The 27,541-nt window shown below is 40.9% G+C and overlaps 1 protein-coding gene across 1 annotated transcript in view; it reads right to left on the bottom strand.

Annotated features, from left to right (window-relative positions):
- LOC108700920 (breast cancer anti-estrogen resistance protein 3 homolog) overlaps nt 1-27,541 on the bottom strand; it is a 248,726-nt gene that overhangs the window by 181,947 nt on the left and 39,238 nt on the right. The window contains exon 3 of the mRNA XM_041577573.1: nt 16,763-16,843. The gene's annotated coding sequence lies outside the window, so the exon portion shown is untranslated. The remainder of the gene's footprint in view (nt 1-16,762; nt 16,844-27,541) is intronic.

Raw genomic sequence — 27,541 nt, 5'->3', positions numbered from 1 at the left:
CAAGAGCTCTATTTGGCCTTACAGCAACCTGCCAAACTGAACTTCTACTGCCCTCTAGGCAAATATTACGTTCACCTCAGTGGGAATTCTGTGTGTGCTCTGGGAGAACCTCAAAACCAACTCAGTTAATAATGCCTACAGGCTTTGGTTAAGAAACTCTGATTTATATGATGAGTCAGTACCTGTGCAAAGCTGAAACCAGACCTCAAGGAACTTCATAAGGAAATAAAGAGAGGGAAATGCAGATGACTGAGTGCAGGTGACTCAAGCCTTGTATAACCTAGAGGACATCAAAAGGAGACAGTCTGACCCCATAAGGAACAACCCCACTAATATCAATAAAAAGAGTGTGATTCACTTTGCACGGTGTTTGCGTAAGTCCTATGGTTTCCCCATGCAAGTGACTTAGTTTGAGGACAGTTTGCATTGACGTGGCACTTCCTACAAACAATTCAATGTATAACAACCCGGTAACTTTTACTGAGTATAAAGAGAAAAATATAAAGAAGGAATGTTCAGCGCATGCAATGAGCATGTAATATCTAAGGGAAGCAACATGGCACCAGCTTTCCATATGTATAAATAAAAATATATAGAGAAGGAATGTTCTGGGCACACAATAAGTTATACCCTCATACTGTACTGTCTAAGGGAAAAAATATGGCACCTCCTTCCCATAAGTATAAATACAAATATACAGAGAAGGAATGTCCTGGGTACATAATAAGCTATACCCTCATACTGTACTGTCTAAGGGAAACAATATGGCACCTCCTTCCTATATGTATAAATACAAATATACAGAGAAGGAATGTCCTGGGTACATAATAAGCTATAACCTCATACTGTACTGTCTAAGGGAAACAATATGGCACCTCCTTCCCATATGTATAAATACAAATATACAGAGAAGGAATGTTCTGGGCACACAATAAGCTATACCCTCATACTGTACTGTCTAAGGGAAAAAATATGGCACCTCCTTCCCATAAGTATAAATACAAATATACAGAGAAGGAATGTCCTGGGTACATAATAAGCTATACCCTCATACTGTACTGTCTAAGGGAAACAATATCGCACCTCCTTCCTATATGTATAAATACAAATATACAGAGAAGGAATGTCCTGGGTACATAATTAGCTATACCCTCATACTGTACTGTCTAAGGGAAACAATATGGCACCTCCTTCCCATATGTATAAATACAAATATACAGAGAAGGAATGTTCTGGGCACACAATAAGCTATACCCTCATACTGTACTGTCTAAGGGAAACAATATGGCACCTCCTTCCCATAAGTATAAATATACAGAGAAGGAATGTTCTGGGCACACAATAAGCTATACCTTCATACTGTACTGTCTAAGGGAAACAATATGGCACCTCCTTCCCATATGTATAAATACAAATATACAGAGAAGGAATGTTCTGGGCACACAATAAGCTATACCCTCATACTGTACTATCTAAGGGAATCAATATGTCACCTCCCTCCCATATGTATAAATACAAAGGAATGCTGTGGGCACACAGTTTGAGCCCTTATAATGCACCAAGAAAAACAAATGCAAAAAAAGGTCACTGCTTCTAAACAGATCATATTTTCTCTTTAATGCTCCTAATTGAAAAGCCATTGAAAGAACAAAGGCAAAATACTGCAATGAGCTGCTTTTTTTGGCAGAAAGGAGACAGTTGTGGCTGACTTTGAAATCACTTTTACTCTGCATTTTTAAGGAAGGTGTATACCCAGCTCAATGATCTGCATGCTAGAAGAATAGGAATTAATTTGTATTCAGATGGTAGGAATTTTATCCACTCAGATGAGACGACTCTGTTTAATTAGGTTTGGTAGTTAACTCAAAATAAAGTCTTCTGCTGGGGGTTTTTTGGAACAGCATTGCGGGCTCCTGGGAGACGGTAAGAGTTCTGACAAAAAAGGGGGGGGGTAATGAAAACTCAAAAGTGAGCAGTTTGAGAGAAAAAAAATATGTATATACATGCCCCCCAGCAATAGGTTCGTTTTCTGAACGTAACGAGCGAGACTCGGCCATGTTGTACTGCTCGTTAGGATTAATGAGTCTGCTAAATCTGCCTTTTGTCCTGCAAAAAAAAAAAATAGCAATATGTTAATTGCTTTAGAAGATTTGTGCGACTCTTTGGCGCAGGGAGCCAATCACCATTCTGGTGTGCCCTTTGGTGTATCCTTTGGGATCCTGCACAGAATTGAGACTGATGGGTGTTATCAGGCTGAAGCAGTCCAACAGGTTAAAAACTAGTAAAAAAAAAATGCTCTTTCACCAAAAGGCACCTGTAACGGGGTTTCGGGTTTTTGAAATGAAATCGATGGTATATGCTGGGGGCAATGCCTGGCGCTTGTGTGCGAATAGCCCGATGCTTTGCTGTGATTGACTTGATACAATTGTGCCAGTGCCAGCTTGGGTAGAAATGGCTAACAAGACCTATCCGTGTTTGGGGGCCAAAAAGGCCAGAGCCTAGGGTGAGATCCACTGGTAGCGCAGCCTAACCCTACCTATGCCCTCTGAAAGGCTGATCTACTCATGCATCTCACATGGTAATAGGAGTATATAACATTAGGGTCTTCTTGGTCTTGCTCAAAACTTATGCCCACCATTCTGGTTTTTCATGGGCCTCATTAAAACAATGGATACTTGCCCGTAATAGTCACTCTCCTATAGATTTAGCTATATCCAATACATAAATTATGCTCTCACCCCCATAACTGGTTCTTGGTCCACCTTCTCCACTGCTTTTGGGCTGGGGCAACGGGAAAGGCGAACCTCACATTTTGGGGACCAATGCATAAGCGGCACAAAGACTTTCAAAGCGATCTTTACTGTAACCATGGTAACTATCTTCACATCGGATGTAATGGTTAACGGCACTTCCATGCTCGCAAACACTTTTAGGTGGAAAATTATTGTGCAAAAACCTAAAGATGAATGCCAGAATATTCTAAACAGTGGGGGAAAATGGGAGGAAAAATGGTACTTGAGTAAAGGCAAAGCTTCTTAAACAGCAGGAAAAAAAAGATTTTAATACAAAGGCAATTTGAACTATTTGGATAATAGTAGACTATCTAGGCCACCAAGTGGTCTGACATTCCTAGCGAGTCTTCACATTAATAGTATATGGAAATTCAGGATGGCTTTCACTTTTCTGCAGAGAACATTTAGAGGCTCTGGCAAAAGCACAATTTAATTTCCACTGGCAAAAACAAAAACCTTATTAGTAGATGCTGCTTCCCTACAATCTGTAGGTAATTACATGGCAGAAACAGAGTTGACATCTGACTTATCTAACATGGCAATACTGGTTGCATAACTGGAAAAGAAAGGTGGCTCTGCACAATATGAAAAATAAAATAAATTCAATAATAAAAATTCTCCAGTCTTATCATGGTATCTGCATTATTTAATTCAGAAGTGCCATCAGTGATTGGCCAGGAAGATGGACAGTTGTCAGTGGGTTCTTCTCTTTCGCTTGAGCTGGCCATACGGAACCCCTTTAACCAGATCAGTAGATCTTCACTTAATTTCGCCAACTCCATGTTAAGCCAAACCAGCCTGATACGACTGTTTACTTCAATGGCCAATTAGTGGGATTGTGAAGCATGGTCAGCCATGGCCAATGTGTGAACTGGGTCTGATCACTATGTGGGTCTTATAGGGTACCCCTTTGATATACTAACTGCTTGAACCAAGACCAATACTAAAAAGAGGGCAAACTTATGAAGAAGGGAACTTTTATTTAAAAAATTAGACTTCTCACATGGACGTAGCCTTATCAATTAGTGAGGACCACAACCATGGTTAGAGATTACCTAATGGAAAAGAAAGTTGTTTTGCTTCATCGAAGCTATCCAGATATTACTTCCAAGGTTTTACAAAAAAAATTGAGTGCAAACCCTTATTAGCAAGTCCCATGAATGTATATGGGGGAAAGGACTACTTGCAAGACCAAATGTAAATTGACAAAGACTTTATTGGCGATCATGAATATGTGTTGGGTAGAAAGGTATATTTAAGCTTTGACCTTTAAGGCCAAAGGCAAGATGTTGGGCTACAGAAACACTTATCCTGTAAAAGTTGCAAATTCATTAAAAAACAGAAATTCGTTTCCAGATACGATGCACTTAAGGTTTATACTAAGGCTAATGGTCCAGCAAAGAGACCAGACCATAAGCTGCCCTTGTGTGGCCCCCACATGAAAGTACCACCACCATGTAGGCCAGAAAATTTTTGTCCCTTGGTACCACAGAAGTTGGACAGCACTGAGCTAGAGGAACATTTAATGTGAAAATAGTTGTACGTGAATTTAAACCAAGGTAGGAACAAGAAGTCCTCTAAGGTAGTCATGTTCTAAGTGAAAGAAGGAGCTGCTGAGCTCAACTCATATTAACAATGTTGAACAATTCATGTCCAAGCTGATGGGCAACTCTGGATCAGCATATTTAGTAGTAGAGGATTCACTGCAATCACGAAAGGGAAAACAAGAGAGAGACGAGCCTAACTCTGGTATGAGCATAGACGAGGAAGAACAAGGCATCTTCCTGCATGGTAATAGGCTGATGGAAACACGCCAAGCTCTTGCTTTCTAATAAGTACATTGACTTGAAAGAGCAACAAATCAAAGCCACTCTATGCAAAATGGCGTAATGAATACCATTCTTCATAGGCCTGCTTATCTTGGGTGATTAAAGGACTTAACTCTTTTTATGCTACTGAGGGGTCAATAAAGCTTATAAAAGTAAAGGGCAAGTAAAGACCAGTGAGAATCAATCACATGAGAAGAATGGTTATAAGATGCTGGAATCATGGGTTTTCAAAGTACTGTGGTCTTGTTTGCTTCACTTGTACTTTGACGTTTTCCCACAGATATATGAGATAACATATAAACTAATATATATATTTGCCTTGAGCCGTGGTTTTCAGTTAACATCAGTGTTATTATTGCCCATCCCACTGCTAAAGTAAGAATACTCCTTACCCCAAAGGTGAGGAACATACCTGGTGGTCTAGTGGGGGGACAGCAGGGACGCCCAACGCGTCGATCGGCTTCCTGTAGGCTGCAGGCGCCGGTATCTTAGGGTGCGCGTGGCGCGCTCTTGGTGAAATTAAAGGCACAGACGCGCTGGCGTGATGACGCCAGCGCGCAATGGTGTTAAATTTGAACTGTATAAAAGGCTCATTGGGGCTGTGAGACCTTGCCTGTGATAGGATTTGTTCCTGGTGCTTCTGAGCTTTAAGCTAAATCTGTCTGAACCTGTTTTGATTCCTGTTGTGACCCCTGCCTGGCTTTTTGACTATTCTGACCTCTGGATCTTGACCCTTGCCTGAATACCGACTACCTCTTCTGCTAAATCCTTTCTGATTGACTACCTGGTTTGACCCTTGTCTGCCTGACTACGCTTATTCTCTGCCTGCCTTGACCCAGCCTGATCTGACTACTCTATTGCCTAACGCCTTGTACTACGACCTTCTGCCCAAAGACTTTGCTCTACAGTCGTGCCCCCTGCCTATCCAGAACCTATAGCCTTGCACCTCTTGTTTAAGTCCTGGTGGCATCCAAGTAGCTGAGGGCTCCTCCCGAGGCCAACGGCGATCACACTAACGTTTGAAGCACGAGCCAAGACCAGGGTGCTTGGCATTTGTTCTGGTGTTGGGTGCCGACTGTTACACCAAATCTGTAAGATGCCACTCTTGACCCATTCCATAAGTGAAATGCTCCCTTCTGCTTCCCTTGTAAGCAGTCGTCAGTGTTCAGGTCCGACCCACTGATTGAGTTACACGCTCCAACACAATATTTATTTATCGTTTGTGTTATAAGATCATTTACCCTGAGCTCATAACACGAGTAATGCTGCTGTCAACAAGATCTGCCCTTTAGACTTGCCAATAATTGTTTTTATAAACTAACAGGAAGATATATGCAGATCCTTAAAGGGAATACCAAGCCAAAAAATAATGTTTTGCCTAATAAAAGAAAACATAATTCTAAGCAACTTTGCTATATACATTCATTACAAATGTTCTATGGTTTTTAATGTATTTGTTTTTGTATTGCTGTTGAAAGCAGTGTTTGTTTGTCTGTCCCTTCCTATTCTCTGCACTGGTGGCTCAGACTATTGATAAAATGTAAGTTACGCCAGATGGTTTGCTGAGGAACTAAGACTTTTGCAGCATTGTTTAAAAAATTAACAACCAAGAGGTAAGCAAATGCTGCTTTCAATAGCAATTGTTTTTACAAATAACATAAAAAGCAATGGAAATGTTATATAAATGTATATTGAAAAGTTGCTTAGAACCTAGGTTTTCTTTTATTAGGCAAATTTTTATTTTGGGGTTTACTTGCCCTTTAACCTTGTCACAAAAGTCATCTGCAGTCCTGCCCTGCTTTATGGCTGAGATTCTAGCTATCTGTATAACAGAGCATTGTGTCCCAGTGGCTGCACAGATCCTATCTGATCCCCATTGGAAGCAGCAGTCCTGTCCTGCTTTATGGCAGCTGACATTCTAGCTATCTGTATAACAGAGCATTCTGTCCCAGTGGCTGCACAGATCCTAGCTGATCCCCATTGGAAGCAGCAGTCCTGTCCTGCTTTATGGCAGCTGACATTCTAGCTATCTGTATAACAGAGCATTCTGTCCCAGTGGCTGCACAGATCCTAGCTGATCCCCATTGGAAGCAGCAGTCCTGTCCTGCTTTATGGCAGCTGAGATTCTAGCTATCTGTATAACAGAACATTCTGTCCCAGTGGCTGCACAGATCCTATTTGATCCCCATTGTAAGCAACAGTCCTGTCCTGCTTTTTGGCAGCTGAGATTCTAGCTATCTGTATAACAGAACATTCTGTCCCAGTGGCTGCACAGATCCTATCTGATCCCCATTGTAAGCAGCAATCCTGTCCTGCTTTATGGCAGCTGAGATTCTAGCTATCAGTATATATCTAAATGCACTAAATTGTGCAAATGATGAATCATCTTTTACATAGGAGGAATAAGGAAGTTATATTTGAATGCTAAAATTGAGCAATGTTCATTTTTTAAAGTCCAGGTTATGGATTTTGTGGTTTCCTTTACTTTTTTTTCTCCCACTAAATTCTCTTTTCTAATCTTTCTTTGTGGTTTTCCTAGTTTTTATCTGGTGAAATTCCTTTAGGGAAAATCACCTACAGTATTATCAGTTAAAAGGTCAAGTGAGGAACAAAGTTTTTTTTTGATGCCAAAATACTAAAATACATATTTTTTTTTGTGGTTGGGGAAGAGATGCAAACAACACTTTTTCAGCGCAGTGCCTTTGTGCCAATTTTCTTACAAAAATCAAACTGCTAGTGGCAAGCAGGGGAGACATTTTTTTTGCTCTCTTTTTTTTTTGTCCTTTTTTAGACAGCTAAATATCCAAAATATGAATCATGCTCCTGGATGCACTGCATTGCTAGACCTGTAGGATGATTGCGGCAGGTAGGGGGGGGGGGAGGCTGGGGAAAGGCAAGTGTACAACAAATTTTTTTTTTTAAAAAAAAAAGAAAAGAATAAAGAGAAAGTTGCCGAGACGCTTCCAGCGGATTATCATCTCCCCATGAACTTTTTTTTCTAAAATTTTTTATTTATTTCCTTTTTTTTTCCTAAAGAATTTTTTTTTTGCAAGGAGTGTCTGCTGCAGCTTGGCACAAAACCCAGACGTTACCTCATAGCTGCAGACAGACAGCACATTTCTATGCCAGGCTAACTCTGCAGGAGAATTGGGTCCCTGATTAGCACTTCTCCTTGCTGCCACAGTCCAGGAGGGCTTCAGACTGCAGTGGGCTCCCGAGTAGGTACTTCTGTTCTCCTGCCCAGACAAGCCCCTGGATACGGTGATAATAAGGTCAGGTTAGAGTTAAAAACGCCAAGCAAATCCCCTCGGAGAGAGCGAGGTTCTTAAAAACAAATTAGAGAAGTTGCGCAGGGCTTAAGGGCTGCTAACTACAATGGGGACCTTGGGTGAGAGGCAGAAATCCTCCCAGCGTTACATAATTACACAACATTCACTGGCAGATATTTATTAGCTATATATATCTATATGTGTGAAGGGAATCAGATAAAACACAGATTCATTAGTGTCCGTCTATAACAAGAAGTTCCAGACCAAGCTCACACATTATATATGCCAAGATCTACCTACTGCTGTCAGCTGCACCTCGCCTTCTCCCTTAATAGGATAACAGGATCTGTGTATGTTCCTGCTGTCTCCCTTTGGCAGGCTGAGTTAAAAATAAAGCGTCGGGCTTGGAAGGAAGCTGCAGAACTTACCGGGGCGATAGCAACTTTTATTTTTATACAGATAGCTAGAATCTCAGCTGCCATAAAGCAGGGCAGGACTGCTGCTTACAATGAGAATCAGATAGGATCCGTGCAGCCACTGGGACAGAATGCTCTGTTATACAGATAGCTAGAATCTCAGCCATAAAGCAGGACAGGACTGCTGCTTACAATGCGGATCAGATAGGATCTGTGCAGTCACTGGGACAGAATGCTCTGTTATACAGATAGCTAGAATCTCAGCCATAAAGCAGGACAGGACTGCTGCTTACAATGGAGATCAAATAGGATCTGTGCAGCCACTGGGACAGAATGCTCTGTTATACAGATAGCTAGAATCTCAGCCATAAAGCAGGGCAGGACTGCTGCTTACAATGGAGATCAGATAGGATCTGTGCAGCCACTGGGACAGAATGCTCTGTTATACAGATAGCTAGAATTTCAGCCATAAAGCAGGGCAGGACTGCTGCTTACAATGGGGATCTATAAGAATATGGCATATGCAGAAAATGCACTGTGCCAATCAGGACACAAAGATCAGAGTGCAGGGGAGGACGAGGAGGGTAAAAATGTTTTGTTCCTGTGATACCTTTTGTTCATATGTATCTCACAGCAGTAACTGTTACTTTAATCTGTGAGTCTGGTTGGGGACAAGAAACATTCTGGGTGGGCTGTCACCAGAGTAGGTCATACAACACCCTTTACCCGACTTGCACTGTATGTAAGTAGGTCACTTCTGCCCTCATCAGTGAAAAGTTTCCTCTGGCAAATAGTCAAGACAACCACAGGGCATTTGCATATTAATGCAGGCACAAGCAACCTTAGGTGCCCCTTGCTATTGCAGAACTCCCTGCAGGCAGAGACCAAAGCTCATACCATCTACTTCCTATAATTACAACTGACTTTGTATGCAAATATAACTAGTGCTGTGCCATATATACTCCACGGGGGCAGGGCCGCCATTAGAAATCATGGGGCCCCGTACAACAAAATTTTTGGGGCCCCCTGGGCCCGCCCACCCTGGTGCCCGTGCCCACAGTCAAACAGTTAAAAGACCACACAGACATCAGCGCTAAAAAAGTAAGTTAGAAAAAGCTATTAATGGTCAGGACCCCCTTAAAAGTTAAATATAAGCCCCCATTACAAGTAAAAAAATTGGGACCCGAAAGAATATTTTTTAAAAAAACATTGTCGCCAGGGCCCCCCTTACAAGTTAAAAAAATTTGGGGCCCCAGAGAATATTTTTAAAATATATATTTTTTTAAAGGGACAGTCTCTTTTGACAGCTCAACCTGCAGTCCCTCATTTGTACTGGAAAGTCCCGTTTTTCTCTGCACTGAACAGCCAGAAAAAGAAACAAAGTTTCTATCTTAATTGGCTTTTGGCAGAGAGCCCAGAACAGCCACAGCTCCAGATAAGATACTTTTGTAACAATTTCGAGATAAGCAAATAAGTAATTGTAACAATATAAGATAACAGGTCCCTTGGGAGAAGTTAGATTCACAGCTTAAAGAGAAATTCACATTCTTTAGCAAAACTGTAATAACTGAAACAAACCACAGAAATATGTTCAAACTTTCATAACCTGCCAAATTTTGTAAAATTAACATGGTAATTAGGGGGTGTGGCCACAAAAATGGGAGTGGTCAAAAAATGTGCCACACGTACTGGTTTTATTTAGAATTCCAGCCCTAAACATGTGTTACGGGAATGACAGTCCTTTAGGGCTGGAATTCTAAAAAGACATTATACAAGAAATAAGTAAATATTTTGATCTCTTGCAATGCATTTTCTATGCAGATTCACCATCAACACTTTGTTTACTAATTACTATAATAGGGGCAAAATACATTTATGACAAAAGTGTTTATGTTGTACATGAAACGCTGTTAAGTTTCAATGTTTATACAAATCCTTCAGCACAAATTAATTACCTGGCTCAGCTCAGGTCCCGAGGATATAATGCAATGTAAACTACAACTAGCCTGCATAAAAATATATTATGCAAGTAATTTAAAGCCTATTTCACTGTAGAAAATACAAAAATCTATAATATAGTGAATAAAGTGACCCCTATTGTAAAATATAAGGATATTATAAGTCACCGAGGAGTTCAGCCTAGTGCTTTTATACAGGTCTTGGAACTCTGGGGTTACTTCTAATATCCTCATATTTTGCAACTATAATACACAAGTTCTAGTGAGTCATGTGACAAAAATGACATCACTACTCACCGTTTATAACTGATTAGATCACTATTCAATGTTTAGAAGGATACCATTTACAAGATATTCATGGCTTTTGTGTATTATATAATAATAACAATAATAATAATATATAATCATTTCTATTTTACAAACTGTCACTTTCAGCTGCAGTGCCAAGGCATTACAGTTAGGTGGAGAAGTTTTGCTCTTCCTAGTGACACTAGCAAACAGAAAACTCTCTATAGTCATAATCCAATTCAAGAGGGTCGTCACCTTGCTAAAGAGTGGAGCTCAGTATAAAACCAGGAAGCACAAAGGTAAAACAGGTAGAATAAGGGTCAGTTCACACGAGCAGATTCGGGGAGATTAGTCGCCCCAGCGACAAATTGCCTCTTCTTCGGCATGACACTCTCCCTGAACTGCCTTCCCCCTGCCCTCCACCGGCTAAAATAAAAATCGACTGCAGCAATGCACAGGCGGCACTTCGTTTTCCGAAGTCGGATTCGTTTCCTCGTGAGGCAACTTCGTGAAACTAAGCTCTCCCCACCTGCCACCGTCAAGTGCCGGCTTCCGACTTTCGGGTTTGTCTTTTATAGACGCTGCGCCTGCTCGCCCAGCCCCTTTTGTGACATCATCGTGGGGGGGGTCAGCAAGGGTCAATAAAAGTTACCCAGAAGTGCAGATGCGGGCGGGCGAGGGCTAAGGGAGGGCGAGTTAGGATCAAGTGTGGGTCGGGGAAATCCTGACCCGCACATCACTAAAGGCAAGTACTACGCTCACACTATTACTCATTCACTATGAATTTTTCAGATAATTAGTGGTATTTTCTTTTCAGGCGGACGCATATGAAATGTCCCTCTAATGACCTTACCTAAAATGATACATTTCACGGATTTCCAAAAAACACATCAGCCTCCTAATATATTTAACATCTAAGACCCAATATTTGTGGTCTCTCGGATGCCGAGGGGGGGGAAGAGATTTTGTGGAGATAATAAACAGGAATCTGCTCCGTGTGACGGCTGTCGAGATGTTTTATGATTGCAGTGGAGCATTTAATTAACCGATTAGAGCAATTAAACATTGACAAAGTAAACGGCACATGTGATTAATGAAATCAATCAGGGGAAAGTAACTGGATGTAGGAGGAATCAGAGAGTTTAGAGGTTGATAAATAAACGGGGCGGGGACAGATATATAATTCTGTTTGAGGGAAAGCAATTAATTAGCTAAGAAATTATTTCGGTGGACACGCCAAAACTAACTAGGGATGCACCGAATCCACTATTTTGGATTCGGCCGAATACTGAACTGAATCCTAATTTGCATATGCAAATTAGGGGTGGGAAGGTGAAAAATGTTTTCACTTCCTTGTTTTGTGACAAAAAGGCACGTGATTTCCTTCCCCACCCCTAATTTGCATATGCAAATTAGGAGTCAGATTAAGTTCGGCCGAATCCGAACCCTGCTGAAAAAGGCCGAATCCTGGCCGAATCCTGAACGGAATCCTGGATTCGGTGCATCCCTAATATTAACGATCTATTTAAAGGGACTCTTGGCTCCAGTATTTAGATTATTAAATTGAAGTGATTTTATCAGTTCATATTTGCACAATATTTTGCCCCACTCACTTTAAACCGCACCCATAATTTCTAGGCTGGCCCACTGCCTTTTTACTTACAATTATTACCCAAACTGACAAATTAATTTAGTACGATACCTGCGAATGGATACGCAAGTCATTAAATTCCACAAATGTACAACTTTTGAACAGCATACAATAGAGAGGTACACACAATGAGTACACCATAAACTACACCAGCCTAGGTTTTCGTAATTCAGCAAGGCATGTAGTTGGGCAAAAATCATCTGAATTTGGTTCCCTGGAATTCAGTATCACTGCCTGGGTGTATATAATATTTCATACATTTCAATTCCCTACGTACGTTACTGTTGTAAATGGCCCCAAGCTCCATGTCTTCCCAAAAGAACCCCTATATACTGTTCCAGGGGTTCAGACGTTGGTACAGGTATGGGACCTGTTACCAGGATACTTGACCTGGAGTTTTTAAGATAACGGATCTTTACGTAATTTGGATCTTCATACCATAAGTCTACTAGATAATGATGTAAACATTAAATGAACCCAATAGGCTGGTTTTGCTTCCAATAAGGATTAAATATATCTTAGTTGGGACCAATTACAAGCTACTGTTTTATTATTACAGAGAAAAAGGAAATTATTGAAAAATTGTAAAAGATTATCTGGATAAAATGTAGTCTATAGGAGACGGCCTACCTGAAATTCAGAGCTTTCCGGATAACTGTTTTCCGGATAACAGATTTGCCGGATCAGGAAGATGGCAGGAAGCCTGGTTCTTTATTTCCCCTCTACCAGACAAAATCTGCATTTCCTATGCACTTCCCTAAGGCTACAATGGGATAAGGAAGGGATGATTCTAGGGGCCACACATGTGTCTGTGTGTGAATCTCTGATGTGTGTCTAAATATTAGATTATGTGTGAATGTTATGGCAGGTGTGTGTGTGAGAGCATGTATTAATAGATGTGTGAAGGGTATATTTAGGGGTGTGTGTGTAAATGCTATGGTTCTTATAGAGCAGAGGCAGCTGAATTTAGAGCACAACATGAAATTCATCAAACCTTTTGGACTGCAATTTAATAACCATGATATGGAATTTAATAAGGGGCTGCCGTTGTGCTCCGATCAGTTAATCAGAATTAGGAGCAAGGAGATATTCAATTTACTCTCCAGTCTACAGTGGGTGAAGATGAGCAGGAGGGAAGCAAACAACTGGCGCCTGTGTTAGCCGCAACTTTTCCCACATTACGGCACATTTTTAGGAAAAGCAGAATAATGCCACCAGAAGTTTTCTGCTGCCTCTCTGTTTTTATAAGAATCCTCACATGCAGTAGGATATAAACGTTATTCCACAGATACATACAGTGTGCAAATGGAATAATCCATTATGGACTGCGATCAGAGCTTTATTCCTTGGGCTTGAGATACCAATACATATAAGCAATATAAATACCTCTTTTGCAATTATATTTAACATAAAAATAAAAGAATTAAAAATGTCCACCATAGAGCCCTAGTGAAAATACTAGTACTAGTGCCCAATTCTATCCGATACAATTCTTTTATGGACCATAAGGGGCAGATTTATCAAGGGTTGAATTTCGAGGGTTAAAAAACCCTCGAATTCGACCCTCGAAGTAAAAATCCTTCAAATTCGAAAGGATTTAGAGCAAAAGCTTTGAACTTAGAAAAGTGCTGGGGAAGGTCCCCATAGGCTAACATTGCACCTTGGTAGGTTTAAGGTGGCAGTACTTCGATTATCGCCCGGTCGAATGATTCTTATTTTGAATAGTTCGAATCATTCGATTCGATTGAATTTGACCAATTCGATGGTCAAAGTACCCAAAAAAATCCTTTGAAATTCGAATATTGTTTTATTCGAACTATTCACTCAAGCTTAGTAAATCTGCCCCTAAATGCCACTGTTCAGCTAGAAATGGATAGGGGCAGGGAAAGAACTGTGATACATCAAAGCTCCCTCTTCTGGATATATAAAATCACTGTATTGTCAAAGAATAATTTATATGGCAGCTTCTTTCCCAGTGATTAAAAAGAAATACACAGGACCTGGAGCACATATGGTTTTGGCTGGATAATATTGCAAATATTGTCTGGGGGAAGCAGGGCTAGATGATAACATACATTAGACATTCATAAATAATAATAATAATGCCTCAAAGTGGTCCATGATATACTATCTATAATCAAAATATGAACCAGAACTGCCAAAATAACGGAATAAAATATGCCTCATTTAGGTTTTCAAAGCAGTGCATCAAATGTTTTGGTCCCCATAGAGGCCTTTATATAGTATTATTTAAGTAGTTGTTAATTGGGATACCTTTAACCCTGCTATAGATCCAGGGCATAAATAAGAACTACCCCAAATCTTAACTTACCGTATATACTCGTGTATAAGCCGACCCGCATATAAGCCGAGGTACCTAATTTTACCTATGAAAACCAGAAAAACTTATTGACTCGCGTATAAGCCTAGACACAACTCAGAAAAGTCTCAGAAATATCAAACAGTCGGTTTAATGTTAAAAATCAAGCCATGATGCTTAAAACATTAATTCATCGTACAATGATAAAAAAAAAACCTCTGGTAGATGAAATAGATATACCGGTATTAAGAAGACAGCTGCCTTACCGGTAAATTTGCTCCAATGGGAGGGGAGAGTCAGGAAGCTGCTCCCTGTAGTAGGCGCTGATCGCCTTCAAAGGCTGCCCAGAGTTGTTAGTGGGTGGGAGGGGAAGCTTCTCTCTGCTGCTGGGCCCCTTCAAAGTTTATAGTGAATAAATCCGTGACGTCACCCAGGTCCTGTACTTCTTTCTCGGCAGCACGCATATCCTACTACTGGAGACCAGGGACAATGGATTAAAGCTGTCCAGCTGAGATTGATTTATTTTTTCACTTTCCTTCTCCGCGATCGCTGGGGTAGGGGCAGCTGATGCTGGCAGGCAGAAGGGGAGAGCCGGAAGGGGAGAGCCGGCGCCGGAGTTGTCACGTCGCTGAGCTGATGACGTCAGCGTGCGCACACACTCCTTGCGCTGTTGCTTTTCTTCGCGGCTGGGAGCATGTGTGATTCAACGCTACCGGTAAGGCAGCTGACCCGCGTATAAGCCGAGGTAGGATTTTCAAGCACATTTTGGGTGCTGAAAATCTCGGCTTATACGCGAGTATATACGGTAACTGGCCTTCAGGCTGGGCCCCTTAGCTCATAACAAGGTTACGTGTATATATATATATATATATATATATATATATATATATATATATATATATATATATATATATATAAAAAAACATTGGGGTAACAGTCACCTGCTATAGTTCCAGGGGTACCCAGGGCACAAATAAGCACTCACCCCAAATCTCCCCCTAACTGACCTTCAGGCTGGGCCCCCTTAGCTCATAACAAGGTTACAGATATATAAAAACATTGGGGTAACAGTCACCCTGCTATAGTTCCAGGGGTACCCAGGGCACAAATAAGCACTCACCCCAAATCTCCCCCTAACTGACCTTCAGGCTGGGCCCCCTTAGCTCATAACAAGGTTACAGATATATAAAAACATTGGGGTAACAGTCACCCTGCTATAGTTCCAGGGGTACCCAGGGCACAAATAAGCACTCACCCCAAATCTTACCCTAACTGACCTTCGGGCTGGGCAACCTTAGCTCATAACAAGGTTACAAATACATAGAAACATTGGGTAACAGTCACCCTGCTATAGTTCCAGGGGTACCCAGGGCACAAATAATCACTTAGCCTCTATGAGTATAATGGCTGAGCCAGTTTATGTGGATTAAGTGCACTGGATGAGAGGAAGCGTTTTGCTCAGGAGACATTATTTATAGACAGAGAAATCAATACAAATGAATTAATAATGTGATTTTATTCATTAGGTAATTAGGCCAATTAATTGTTTGCTCATGGAAACATCTGATTTATAACGACGCTGTTGTATATTTGTTGTCATATACTCATTTTTTATAAATGGCTTCATATTTAAGACATTAAAGGCCCAGTTAAGACCAAGACAATGACGAATCGCAATCATTTCATGTATCTAAGGGTTCTATCCTATTAATACCGGTATGGGATCTGTTATCCACAAACCCATTATCCAGAAAGCACAGACTTCATTTTAATCAAATAATTAAAATTATAAAAAAAGAATTTCCTTTTTGTCTGTAATAATAAGATAGAGCCTTGTACTCGATCCCAAATAAGATAGAATTACTCATTATTGGAAGTGGAACAATCCTATTGGGTTTTTTAATGTTTAAATTATTTTTTAGTAGATGTAAGGTGTGGAGGTCCAAATTATGGAAAGACACCTTATTCAGAAACCCCCCACATCCCGAGAATTCTGCATAAGAGGTCCCATACCTGTATTGCGGGTACTTAGTTGCCTCATTCACATGCCGCCCTCAACCTACCTAGGCCACTACCTTGATCCACCCATAAACCACAGTGGCCACTCCCCCTTCTTTTGGACTATGTCCCCTTTTGGCAATTAGAACTTCATCGAAAAATTTTAAAAAATTCAACACACATTCCCGATATAAATCCAAAGACCCCACACAGTGAAAGTGAAAACAGGCAAACAACTTACCTAGTAATGGTGGTTTTCATCTCTAGAAACTCTATGGCATCTTCATCTGCATGTTCTTATTAATTATGGCAGAGCTCTTTCCTGTTGGAGACACATCATATAACATTGATTGATTTTGCAGTCATATATAATAATACAACCACAAATTATGTGAGCTCATTAATTTCTGGGAGATAATCTCTCCAATGATAGAAGATCAGATTGTTATTTCTCATCTGTGAGATTAGGCCACAAATCAGTGGTCAAAAGTAGGGATTCACCGAATCCACTATTTTGGATTCGGCCGAACCACCGAATTCTTCAAGAAAGCCAAATACCGAACCAAATTTGCATATGGGAAGGTGTGGGAAGGGGAAAACATTTTTACTTCCTTGTTTTGTGATAAAAAGTCACACAATTTCCCTCCATGCCCCTAATTAGGATTCGGATTCGATTTGACCAGGCAGAGGGAATCCTGCTGAAAAAGGGCAAATCCAGAACCGAATCCTGGATTCAGTGCATCCCTAGTTACAAGCTTATCCTAGTTAAGCAGGAAAAAACCTACCTCTATCAAATGAAAGCAGCCTATGGGCTCTGAGGGATAACAATAGGAGGTATTAACGGTAAGGATGCACCGAATCCACTAGTTTAGGATTCAGCCAAATTCCCGATCCTTTGTGAAAGATTCAGTCAGATACTGAACTGAATCCGAACCCTAATTTGCATATGAAAATTAGGGTAAAGAGAGGGAACGAGAGTATAAAAAAAAAAATATATATATATATACACACACACACAATGTTTTACATCCTTGTTTGCTTGACAAAAAACACATGATATTTTGCATTCGGCCAAATCCTGCTGAAAAAGGAAGAATCTTGGCTAAATCCACAACCAAATCCTGGATTCTGTGCATTCCTAATTAAGGGCACCAAGCCATCTACATTGCCCCTAAGGAACCATGGGGCAAATTCACTAAGATGCGAAGTTGCGCCAGGCGCAACTTCGCCGCACTTCGCCAGGCGTAGTTTCGCCAGGGCTCCGCAAATTCACTAAAATCCGAAGTTGCGCACAGGGGTAGCGTAAGGTTGCGAAGTTGCGCTAGCGTTGATTCGCTATATAAAGCGAAGTTACGCTAGCGAAGGCTAATTTGCATACGGCGCGAAATTCAAATTTCAATGGAGGAACACGTATCTGCACTACAAATGCCTAGAAAACCTTCAAATCAGCAAATAAAAATTTTATTTTGCCCTACACATGTGCCCACTGTCTAGGTAAGTTGCCATGAGTCAGGAAATGTAGGGGGGAAGGAGGGGAGCCCCAAAAAATTTTCGATCTTTTTCAGCCTATCAGCCATCATGTAGAAAACACGCCAGCGTTTTTTTGGGACTTAGAAAAAAAATTGACTTTTTTTAAACAATCCCTATCTACTCTATTGCGCTTCGCCAGGTCTGAGGTGGCGAAGGAAGTCTAGCGTAAAAGGTAGCGTTCAGTACACTGCGCAAGTTAGCGAATTTGCGTAGTTTCGTCGCTAGCGAAAATTCGCCTGGCGTAAGGTTGCGAAGTAACACTAGCGAAACTACGCCAGCGTTCGTTAGTGAATTTGCGCAGTAGCGAAAATGCCAAACGCTACCGAATTAACACTAGCGTTCCGCGCTTTGCCCCCATGACTCCCAAAAACATGGGTGCCATCTCAACCTCATGCAATGGATTGCAAATAATGGGAATCCTTGGATTAACACTATGGGGCAGATTTATCAAGGGTTGAATAGTAAATTCGAATTTTCGAGTGTCAAAATTCACACATTAGAATTTTAATCGCCCTATTCCAATGTAAATTCGAATGTGAGATTTATCCCAACTCAACCATGGAAACAGTCCTATTTGGAATATTCGCCACCTAAAACCTGCCGAGTTCATTTACAAGTCAATGGCAGAGGTCTTTTGAGCCATTTGGAGATATTAATAGCCTTCCTGACATTTGAGGGTTTTTTTCGGGAGAAAAACTCGTTTTGTACGAATTGAATACGAAGCGCATACGATTCATATTTTCGGGTCAGAACCATTCGATTGAATATTAGACATTCAATTTTTTTTCTTAAAGGAAAACTATACCCCCTAAACAATGTAAGTCTCTATAAAAATATATTGTATAAAACAGCTCATATGTAAAACCATGATTCATGTAAAAAAAACATTTTCATAATAATATACTTTTTTAGTAGTATGTGCCATTGAGTAATCGTAAATAGAAAATTGCCATTTTAAAAAATAAAGGCCGCCCCCTGAGATCTTACGATTCACCGTACACACAAACATGCCAACACACTTACTTGTTAGGTCACATGACTCAATTAACAGACAGAGTTCTGTCTTTTGCTTCAAAACTTCTTCCTGTTACAATTAGAGCTGCAGTATGTCTGGTCAGGTGATCTCTGAGGCAGCACACAGACCATCACAAAATGGTGGTTCAAGGCAAGAGATTTAAAAGGGCAATATTTACTTAAATATATACACAAGTTTGATAAGATTCTTTTAATATGCCACTTATTATGATATAAACTGTTGCTTATGTATTCATTTTGGGGGTATAGTTTTCCTTTAAATAACCTCCTAGTCGAATTGTGAGTATATTCGAATTTAAGAAAAATTCACATGAATTCAAAATTCATCCTTTGATAAATGGGCCTCTATGTCTTCCAAGGGGGATGACTTATCTCAGTGTATATTTTTTAGACTGGGAAATGTATTCCACTGGCCCCCACTACTGTATTTTGTTGCTTAACCCCTTGAGACTTTAATGACTTAACAAGAAAAGTGATGACATCATCAGCCGTCACAAACCTTTTAACAAAAAGGTACCATGACACATAAGCACATCCGCAAACTGAATAAGGTTCATTGATATAATAGAAATCTGTAGGGATTTGCCCAACTTTTCAACTTCCTTTTAAAAAAAATAAATAAAATAAAGACCCACAACAGTTCAGAGAGTCGATTCCCAGCAAAGGAGGAATTTGTAACAATTTCTTTCTTTGTGGAAATTAAAGACATTTGTTTCCTTGTCATTTAAAGGCGCGGGTCTCGTCTCTAGCTAACAGCCCCGCTTTATTCTTACTGTTATTGGAGGAAACAGAATCATCTTTCAGACTAAATGGTAAGAGGGGAAAAAGCCCAATAAAGGTAGTTTATTAGTGCTGGGAAATGCTCTAACAATAACACTGAATTATCTGCCAGGGTTTCCGTTATTTGGGGTGATGTTCTAAACAGTGAGCAAATCCAAACCCAGTGCTGCTTATTATCTACTTACTCGTTAAACCCATTATTGCTACTAATTCAGATCTGTTTCTTTTTATCAGTCAGCAAGGCAATTATGTATCTTTTAGAACATAAACATATAGATTATTGTGTGCCCAGAACATTCCTTCTCTGTATATTTATACATATGGGAAGGAGGTGCCATATGGTTTCCCTTAGACAGTACAGTATGAGGGTATAGCTTATTGTGTGCCCAGAACATTCCTTCTCTGTATATCTGTATTTATACATATGGGAAGGAGGTGCCATATGGTTTCCCTTAGACAGTACAGTATGAGGGTATAGCTTATTGTGTGCCCAGGACATTCCTTCTCTGTATATTTGTATTTATACATATGGGAAGGAGGTGCCATATTGTTTCCCTTAGACAGTACAATATGAGGGTATAGCTTATTCTGTGCCCAGAACATTCCTTCTCTGTATATTTGTATATTTATACATATGGGAAGGAGGTGCCATATTGTTTCCCTTAGACAGTACAGTATGAGGGTATAGCTTATTGTGTGCCCAGAACAATCCTTCTCTTTACATTTGTATTTATATATGTATATGGGCAGGGGATTTCATATTGTTTTACAGATTACAGTATGTGAGCTTATTGCATGCCCAGGGTCTGGAGTGGTATCTAAGAACAGGAGCAGTGTCGGACTGGCCCACCAGGAAAACTCCTGGTGGGCCCAGGTGTGAGTGGGTCCTCTTGCTTCTAACCATTTAGCATATTTTATGGTGATTCCCTATTTCTTTATGGGAAACAAATGCTTAATAATGGAAGAATATATTAAGTAGATATAAAAGACTGGGATAATAAAGAGGTTGAGTGAGGAGAGGAGGAAATATAGTTTGGAAATTGAGTCCATGGTCTAAGGTGGGCCCACAGTCTAAGGTTTTCTGGTGGGTTCAAGGCATCCCAGTCCGACACTGAACAGGAGATGTATGGTCACCTTTAGGCCTATGGCACACAACCAGGTGCACCGGCAGTACAAGGGTATCTTTTGATACTTTCAGAAAGATTTAAAACTTTGCCAACAGCCTCAACTTTTTCCCCAACTGCAAATATGCTGTAATACATCCCAGACTGACAGCAGGACCAACAGGTCAGTATCAAGGGAGAACAAAGTTAGGCTGAGTGAGCATTTAACCTTTAATGATTTTCTCTGACGTCCCAAAAGTATGGACGGAACATTACTATCCACATATATTTCGCTGAATTTCCCCCAAACCTCCCCAGATTTTACATTGCTTTCAGGCTAAGACTAAAGCCGTTGAGGTCCCTCGGCACCAATAGTCAAGCAGTTCACAAAGCGCACCTGTTACATAATTGAAAAACTGGAGCTGCTCCGACAGAACTGTAACCAGCGCTTGCCCCAGGCACAGAAAGTCTCCCCTGCACTCACTATTCCAGGTCAGCAGATTTGCCTGTGCCAATAATTAGCTGCCGGGACCAATTCTAGATTTCCCTTGCTGATTGGCAGGCTTCGAATGCAGCGGCTGGGTCAGAGGAGAGTGCTGGGTAGGAACACCCAGACTGGTACCTTGTGAGGAGGCAGACAGCTCATCATTAAGGGGAAGGGTTCAAAAAAAAAATAATTATAAACTTTTCATTCTTCTTGTGCAGAGGAATAATGTTGCTGGAAAAATTGCTGATTTAGGAAAATATCCAAAACACATTTTTTTCTTAAAGTGGGAGATTCTTACCCTGGAGCTCAGAGTTGCACAGAAAGAATACTGCATAATAGATGGGATCAGTTATAACCATGATGCTCGCAATGTTAAAGTGCAAAGTCAGAATAAAACTAAAAGTCTGCAGTTTGGCATTATGTCTTTAGGGGAGTCTATAAATGGGTCACCGAGTGTAAAAGAGTAGGTGGTGCCTAGTGATGGGCGAATCTGTGGCGTTTCGATTCACCGGAAAATTCATGAAACGTCAAAAAAATAGGTGAAACGCATTGAAGTCAATGGTCAAAATTGTTACGCATCAAGATTTTGATACGAGTGACAAATTTTATACGTGCGACTCTTTTGTTCAAATGCATTGAAGGACGTTCGAATAATTTTGACGCGCAACAATTTTTTTTTTTGTAGCACATATTTTCCCAGCAGTTTCGTGAATACATTCGAGGGCAATTCGCGGCAAATCCATGCTTGACGAATAAAGACGACCATCACTAGTGGTGCCTAAACATTTTCCAGGACAAGTACTAAGAGCCCGGCACCAATGCAGAGGTCCCCTTTACTGTTCAGCACTGCAGCCAGATGTGCAGGTAGGGTTGCCATCTTTTCTGGAAAAAAATACCGGCCAGGTGGCGACCCTATGTACAGGTATTGGACCTGTTATCCACAGATTTGGATCTTCGCTCCTAAGAAGAAAATCATGTTAACATTATGGACGGGTGAATTTTACCCGTTTAATTTCGCCAAAAAATAACCGCCGCCGCCGAAATGTCGCAGACGCCCATTAAAGTCTATGGGCGTCAAAAACATTTTGTTGTGCGGCGAAATTTTTTTTGACAAGCAAATTTTTTTTGACGCACACTGCCATACAAGTCTATGGGCTTAATTATTTCAGCGAAACGAGGCGAAAAAAATTTGCCCATCCCTAGTTAACGTTAAATAACCACAGTCTGTTTTTGCTTCCAATAAGGATTAATTATATCTCAGTTGGGATCAAGTACAAGCTACTGTTTTATTATTACAGAGAAAAAGGAAATCATTTTTAAAAATTTGAATTATTTGGATAAAATGGAGTCTATGGAAGATGGGATTTCCGTAAATTGGAACTTTCCGCATAACGGGTATCCAGATAACAGATCCCGTACCTGTACTATTATGGCTGCTCCCCTCCCAAGAGTGACAGGGAAAAATACATGCATCCAGCCTGCAATATTATTGCGCAACAGATTCAGTTTGGGCACTGAGACTGCACCACATAAGCACACACCTGCTAATACAGACACACACACTCACCTAGGCACTAAAATAAAAACACACAGACATGCATACATGTACACTCGTCATACTTGATAACTGTTTACCCCAAAACAGATGGGATCTGGGGAGAAAATGGGTTGCAACTGGACATGGTTGCAGCAGATTGGGTGGAGTAACTGGGGCATATGGCCTGGGTCATGGAATTAGGTTAAAATGTGGCAACAGACAAGCATGCGCCCGAACTGTATATGAGATATTCACACATTAGCACTAAGACACGTGTGAAAAGGCACACACTAAGGGGCAGATTTATAAAAAAACTCGAATTTCGAGCTATTTTTTGTGTACTTCGACTAGGGAATATTCAATCTGAATTTGAAAAAAATTCGAAAATTCGAATATCGAAATTTATCATGTACTGTCTCTTTAAAAATTCGTCTTCGACCATTCGCCATCTAAAACCTGCTGAGTTGCTGTTTTAGCCAATGGGGGACCTCCTAGAACCTTGGAGTCAATTGGTGGACTTTGAAAAATCAAAGATTTTTTTTTTTCGATAAACGTAGAATTGAATTCTTTCGAATGCGATATTCCTTTGATTCGAATTCAGCAGAATATGGACCTATTCGAACCAAAAAAAACTTAATTGACTTTGTTTCAGTTGGACTTTTTGAATACGAATTTTGAATTTTTTTCAATTCGATATTCGACCCTTGATAAATATGCCCCCTAAGTGAGATTAAAGGAAAACTTTACCCCCAAATGAATACTAAAGCAAAAGTTTATATCAAATTAAGTAGCATATTAAAGGGGTTGTTTACCTTCCAACACTTTTTTCAATTCAGTTGTTTTCAGATTGTTCCCCAGAAATAAAGACTTTTTTCAATTACTTTCCATTATTTATTTTTTACTGTTTTTCCAAAATCTCTAAAGTTTTAAAGTTGAATTTTCGTGTCTCTGGTGTTGAGTCTGGCAGTTCAGTAATTCCGGTGCAGACTCTAAACTGTTACAATTTTGCAACATTTAGTTGATACATTTCTCAGCAGCATCTCTGGAATATTAACAACTATTGTATCAATTCTAACAGCTGCCTGTAATGAAACCCAGAGATTCTGCTCAGCAGGGACAAAGATAAGAATCATATCCACTAAATGTATCTATTTAGAACAGTTTACAGGGTCGGCGACCCCCCTTCCCAAGGCTGCTTCAGAAGGTGAAAAAAGACACTTGACACTTCAATAATAGAAAAAGGGTCACAAATAGAAAGTCATTGGAAAAAGTCATTATTTCTGGTGATCTCTCTGAAAACAATTAGTTGTTTGAAGGTGAACAACCCCTTTAAAGAATCTTATCAAACTGGAATATATATATTTAAGTAAATATTGCCCTTTTACATCTCTTGCCTTGAGCCACCATATTATGATGTTTGTGTGCTGCCTCAGAGATTACCTGACCAGAAATACTACAACTCTAAAGGCCCCCATACATGGGCTGATAAAAGCTGCCAACAGACCAAGTCAGCAGCTTATCGGCCCGTTTGTAGAGCCCTCCGACGGGCTTTCCCGATTGATATCTGGGCGAAAGTTGGGCAGATGCCGAACGGGCAGGGTAAAAATATTCAGTTGGATCCCGGCCTCCATTCTAATCCGATCAGTGGGCCCTAGGACCCACGACAGCGACGTAACTAGAGGGGGGCGGGCCCTGGCGCAGGACGTGCAGCCGGGCCCCGCCCCCTCTGTACGGCCAGAAACGGTCGCATTAGAACAGTGGCACGAGCTGCCGGGGGGGCTCTGAGGGGGTGCGGGCCCTGGCCCAATCGCACCCCCTGCTCCCCCGGTAGTTACGCCACTGACCCACGATCGGATCAGCCCGATATCACCCATCTCAATGTGGGCATATCGGGGAGTGATCCGCTCGTTTGGCAACATCCCCAAACAAGAGGATCTGATTGTGTATGGCGAGCTTTAGTGTAACAGGAAGAAGTGAGGAAGAAAAAGACAGAACTCTGTCTGTTAATTGGCTCATGTGACCCAACATGTATGGTTTGTTTGGCTTGTTTGTGTGCACCGTGAATCCTACAATCCCAGGGGGCGGTACTTATTTTTTTTAAATGGCAATTTTCTATATATGATTACCCAATGGCACATACTATTAGAAAAGTATATTAAATGAAAATGTCTTATTTACATGAAGCAATATGCAATATATTTTTATAGAGACCTACATTGTTCGGAGGGGTATAGTTTTCCTTTAAGGCTATCAGTGGATCATTATTCAGGTCGGCAGGCGCATTCTCCCTGCACAAACGCACATGGCCCCAATGGAATAGATAGTAAGTTATACCATTCGTCTCTGTCGCACTCAGTACTTACAACTCTCCCCCGTTCTGTGTTCATAAAAAGGAACAGGAAGAAAAAAAAAGACCATTTATAATTTGTGCTGGAACTAAATAAATGCTGAAATTAATATTCCCAGCCAAGAGAAATTAGTTGCCAAAAATAGTCAATGAGGGACGGCAGGGAGTTCTGCTGCAAAGTTTCCTCCTATGCATAGGAAAAGTTTCAGCATGGATAATTACATGCCTATTAACATACACTCCTACGCCTATAGCCTGGGCCTGACCATTGTGGTGGTGGCGGGGGGTGGCAGGTGGGAATACTGAACACGGCTCTATGGCAGTAGGGATACCTCCCAACTGTCCCGTTTTTAGAGGGACAGCCGCTCTTTTGACAGCTCAACCCGCAGTCCCTCATTTGTACTGGAAAGTCCAGATTTTCTCTGCACTGAACAGCCAGAAAAAGAAACAAAGTTTCTAACTTAATTGGCTTTTGGCAGAGAGCCCAGAACAGCCACAGCTGCAGATAAGATACTTTTGTAACAAATTCGAGTTAAGCAAATAAGTAATTGTACAATATAAGATAACAGGTCCCTTGGGAAATGTTAGACTCACAGCTTAAAGGGAAATTCACCTTCATTAGCAAAACTGTAATAACTGAAAAAAAACACAGAAATATGTTCAAAACTTTCATAACCTGCCAAATTTTGTAAAATGAACATGGCATTTAGGGGGTGTGGCCACAAAAATGGGCGTGGTAAAAAAAATTTGCCAACTTTTTTGTCCCTCTTTTTATTTCCAAAATATTGGGAGGTATGGATCCAGAGATTAGACTGCAGGCAATGGGTGTGTTGGTTGTAACATGGCACCTCTAGGGCACGGTCAAATACATGAGAGCATTTTTAATATTGGCTCCTACTTGGCAAGTCCCACAGGTGGTAAGCAGGCTTGGATGGAGGAAAGCAGGCCCGGACTGGCAATCTGTGGGTTCTGGCAAATGCCAGAGGTGCTGCTGTATGGTTCCTTAGAAAGTTACCATATAGTGGGCTGGTAAAGGGCTGTTTGGGCCTCTGTGTACTTGGAATGGCAGGGCCTATTTTAACTTCCAATCCAGGGCCTGATGGAGGGCCCTGCTAATCAGGCCCGGACTGGCAATCTGTGGGTTCTGAGGGGCTGCTATAAGTTGCCATAGAAAGTCAGTATTTAGTGGGCTGGTGGGGGCTGTTTGGGCCTTTGTGTTTGGACCTCTGTGTACCTGAAATGGCAGGGCCTATTTTAATTCTCAGTCCGGACCTGCTGCTAATCCAATAGTATCGTGGCCCTGCCTATAGCACATAAAGCATTTCACACACCGTGGAACTGTCGATTTTTGGGTGGGTTCAAGGATTGGGTGTTTATGTAAATTTACATGTAGGACATTGGGCTGTTAGTACAAGTCATCGGGGGGGGGGACCAAATCGGAAAAGTCTTTTCGAGTCGATATGTCTGCATTAGGAGTTGTGTGCTTACTAGCGGCACCAAAGTGCAACTGCCATGATGTCTCTTTTGTTATTGGTGCAATCTATGCTACGTGCAGTGCCCAGCATTAAACGGGTGGTTATAGAATGGGCCAATTCGAAGCAACTTTTCAATTGTTATTTTTTTTATTAGAGTTTATTTTTAATAATTTGCCTTTTCCTTCTGACTTTTTAAAGCTTTCAAGAGCTTTCTAAAAAAAAACAAATGCTCTGTAAGGCTACAAATGTATTGGTATTGCTACTTTTTAATACACCTTTCAGTTCAGGCCTCTCCGATTCATATTCCGGCCTCTTATTCAAATCAATGCATGGTTGCTAGGGTGATGTGGACCCTAGCAACCAGATTGCTGTAATTTAAAACTGGAGAGCTGCTGAATAAAAAGCTAAATAGCTCAAAAACCACATATAATAAAAAATGAAAACCAATTGCAAATTGTCTCAGAATATCACTCTCTACATCATACTAAAAGTTATGGTAAGACGAACAACCCCTAAGTATATCACAAGTAAATGTAACTGTTATCGGTTGCACTTTAGCAACGACCTTGGCCATTCCGGTTTGCAGAGCAGCCAATCACTAGGAGCCTGAGTTGTGAAAGTTGGAGGCAGCACAGAGCTTATTGGCAAGCCTCAGCGGAGAGCAGCAAGGCCAGAGTAACGCAGATCAGTAATCAATAAGAGCTCGAGGCTGCTCTCTACCTCTCA

Source organism: Xenopus laevis, chromosome 9_10L (assembly GCF_017654675.1).
Source record: "Xenopus laevis strain J_2021 chromosome 9_10L, Xenopus_laevis_v10.1, whole genome shotgun sequence".
Taxonomy (NCBI): Eukaryota; Metazoa; Chordata; class Amphibia; order Anura; family Pipidae; genus Xenopus; species Xenopus laevis.
Note: the sequence above shows the minus strand (reverse complement) of the source record. Positions and strands in the feature narration are given on the sequence as shown.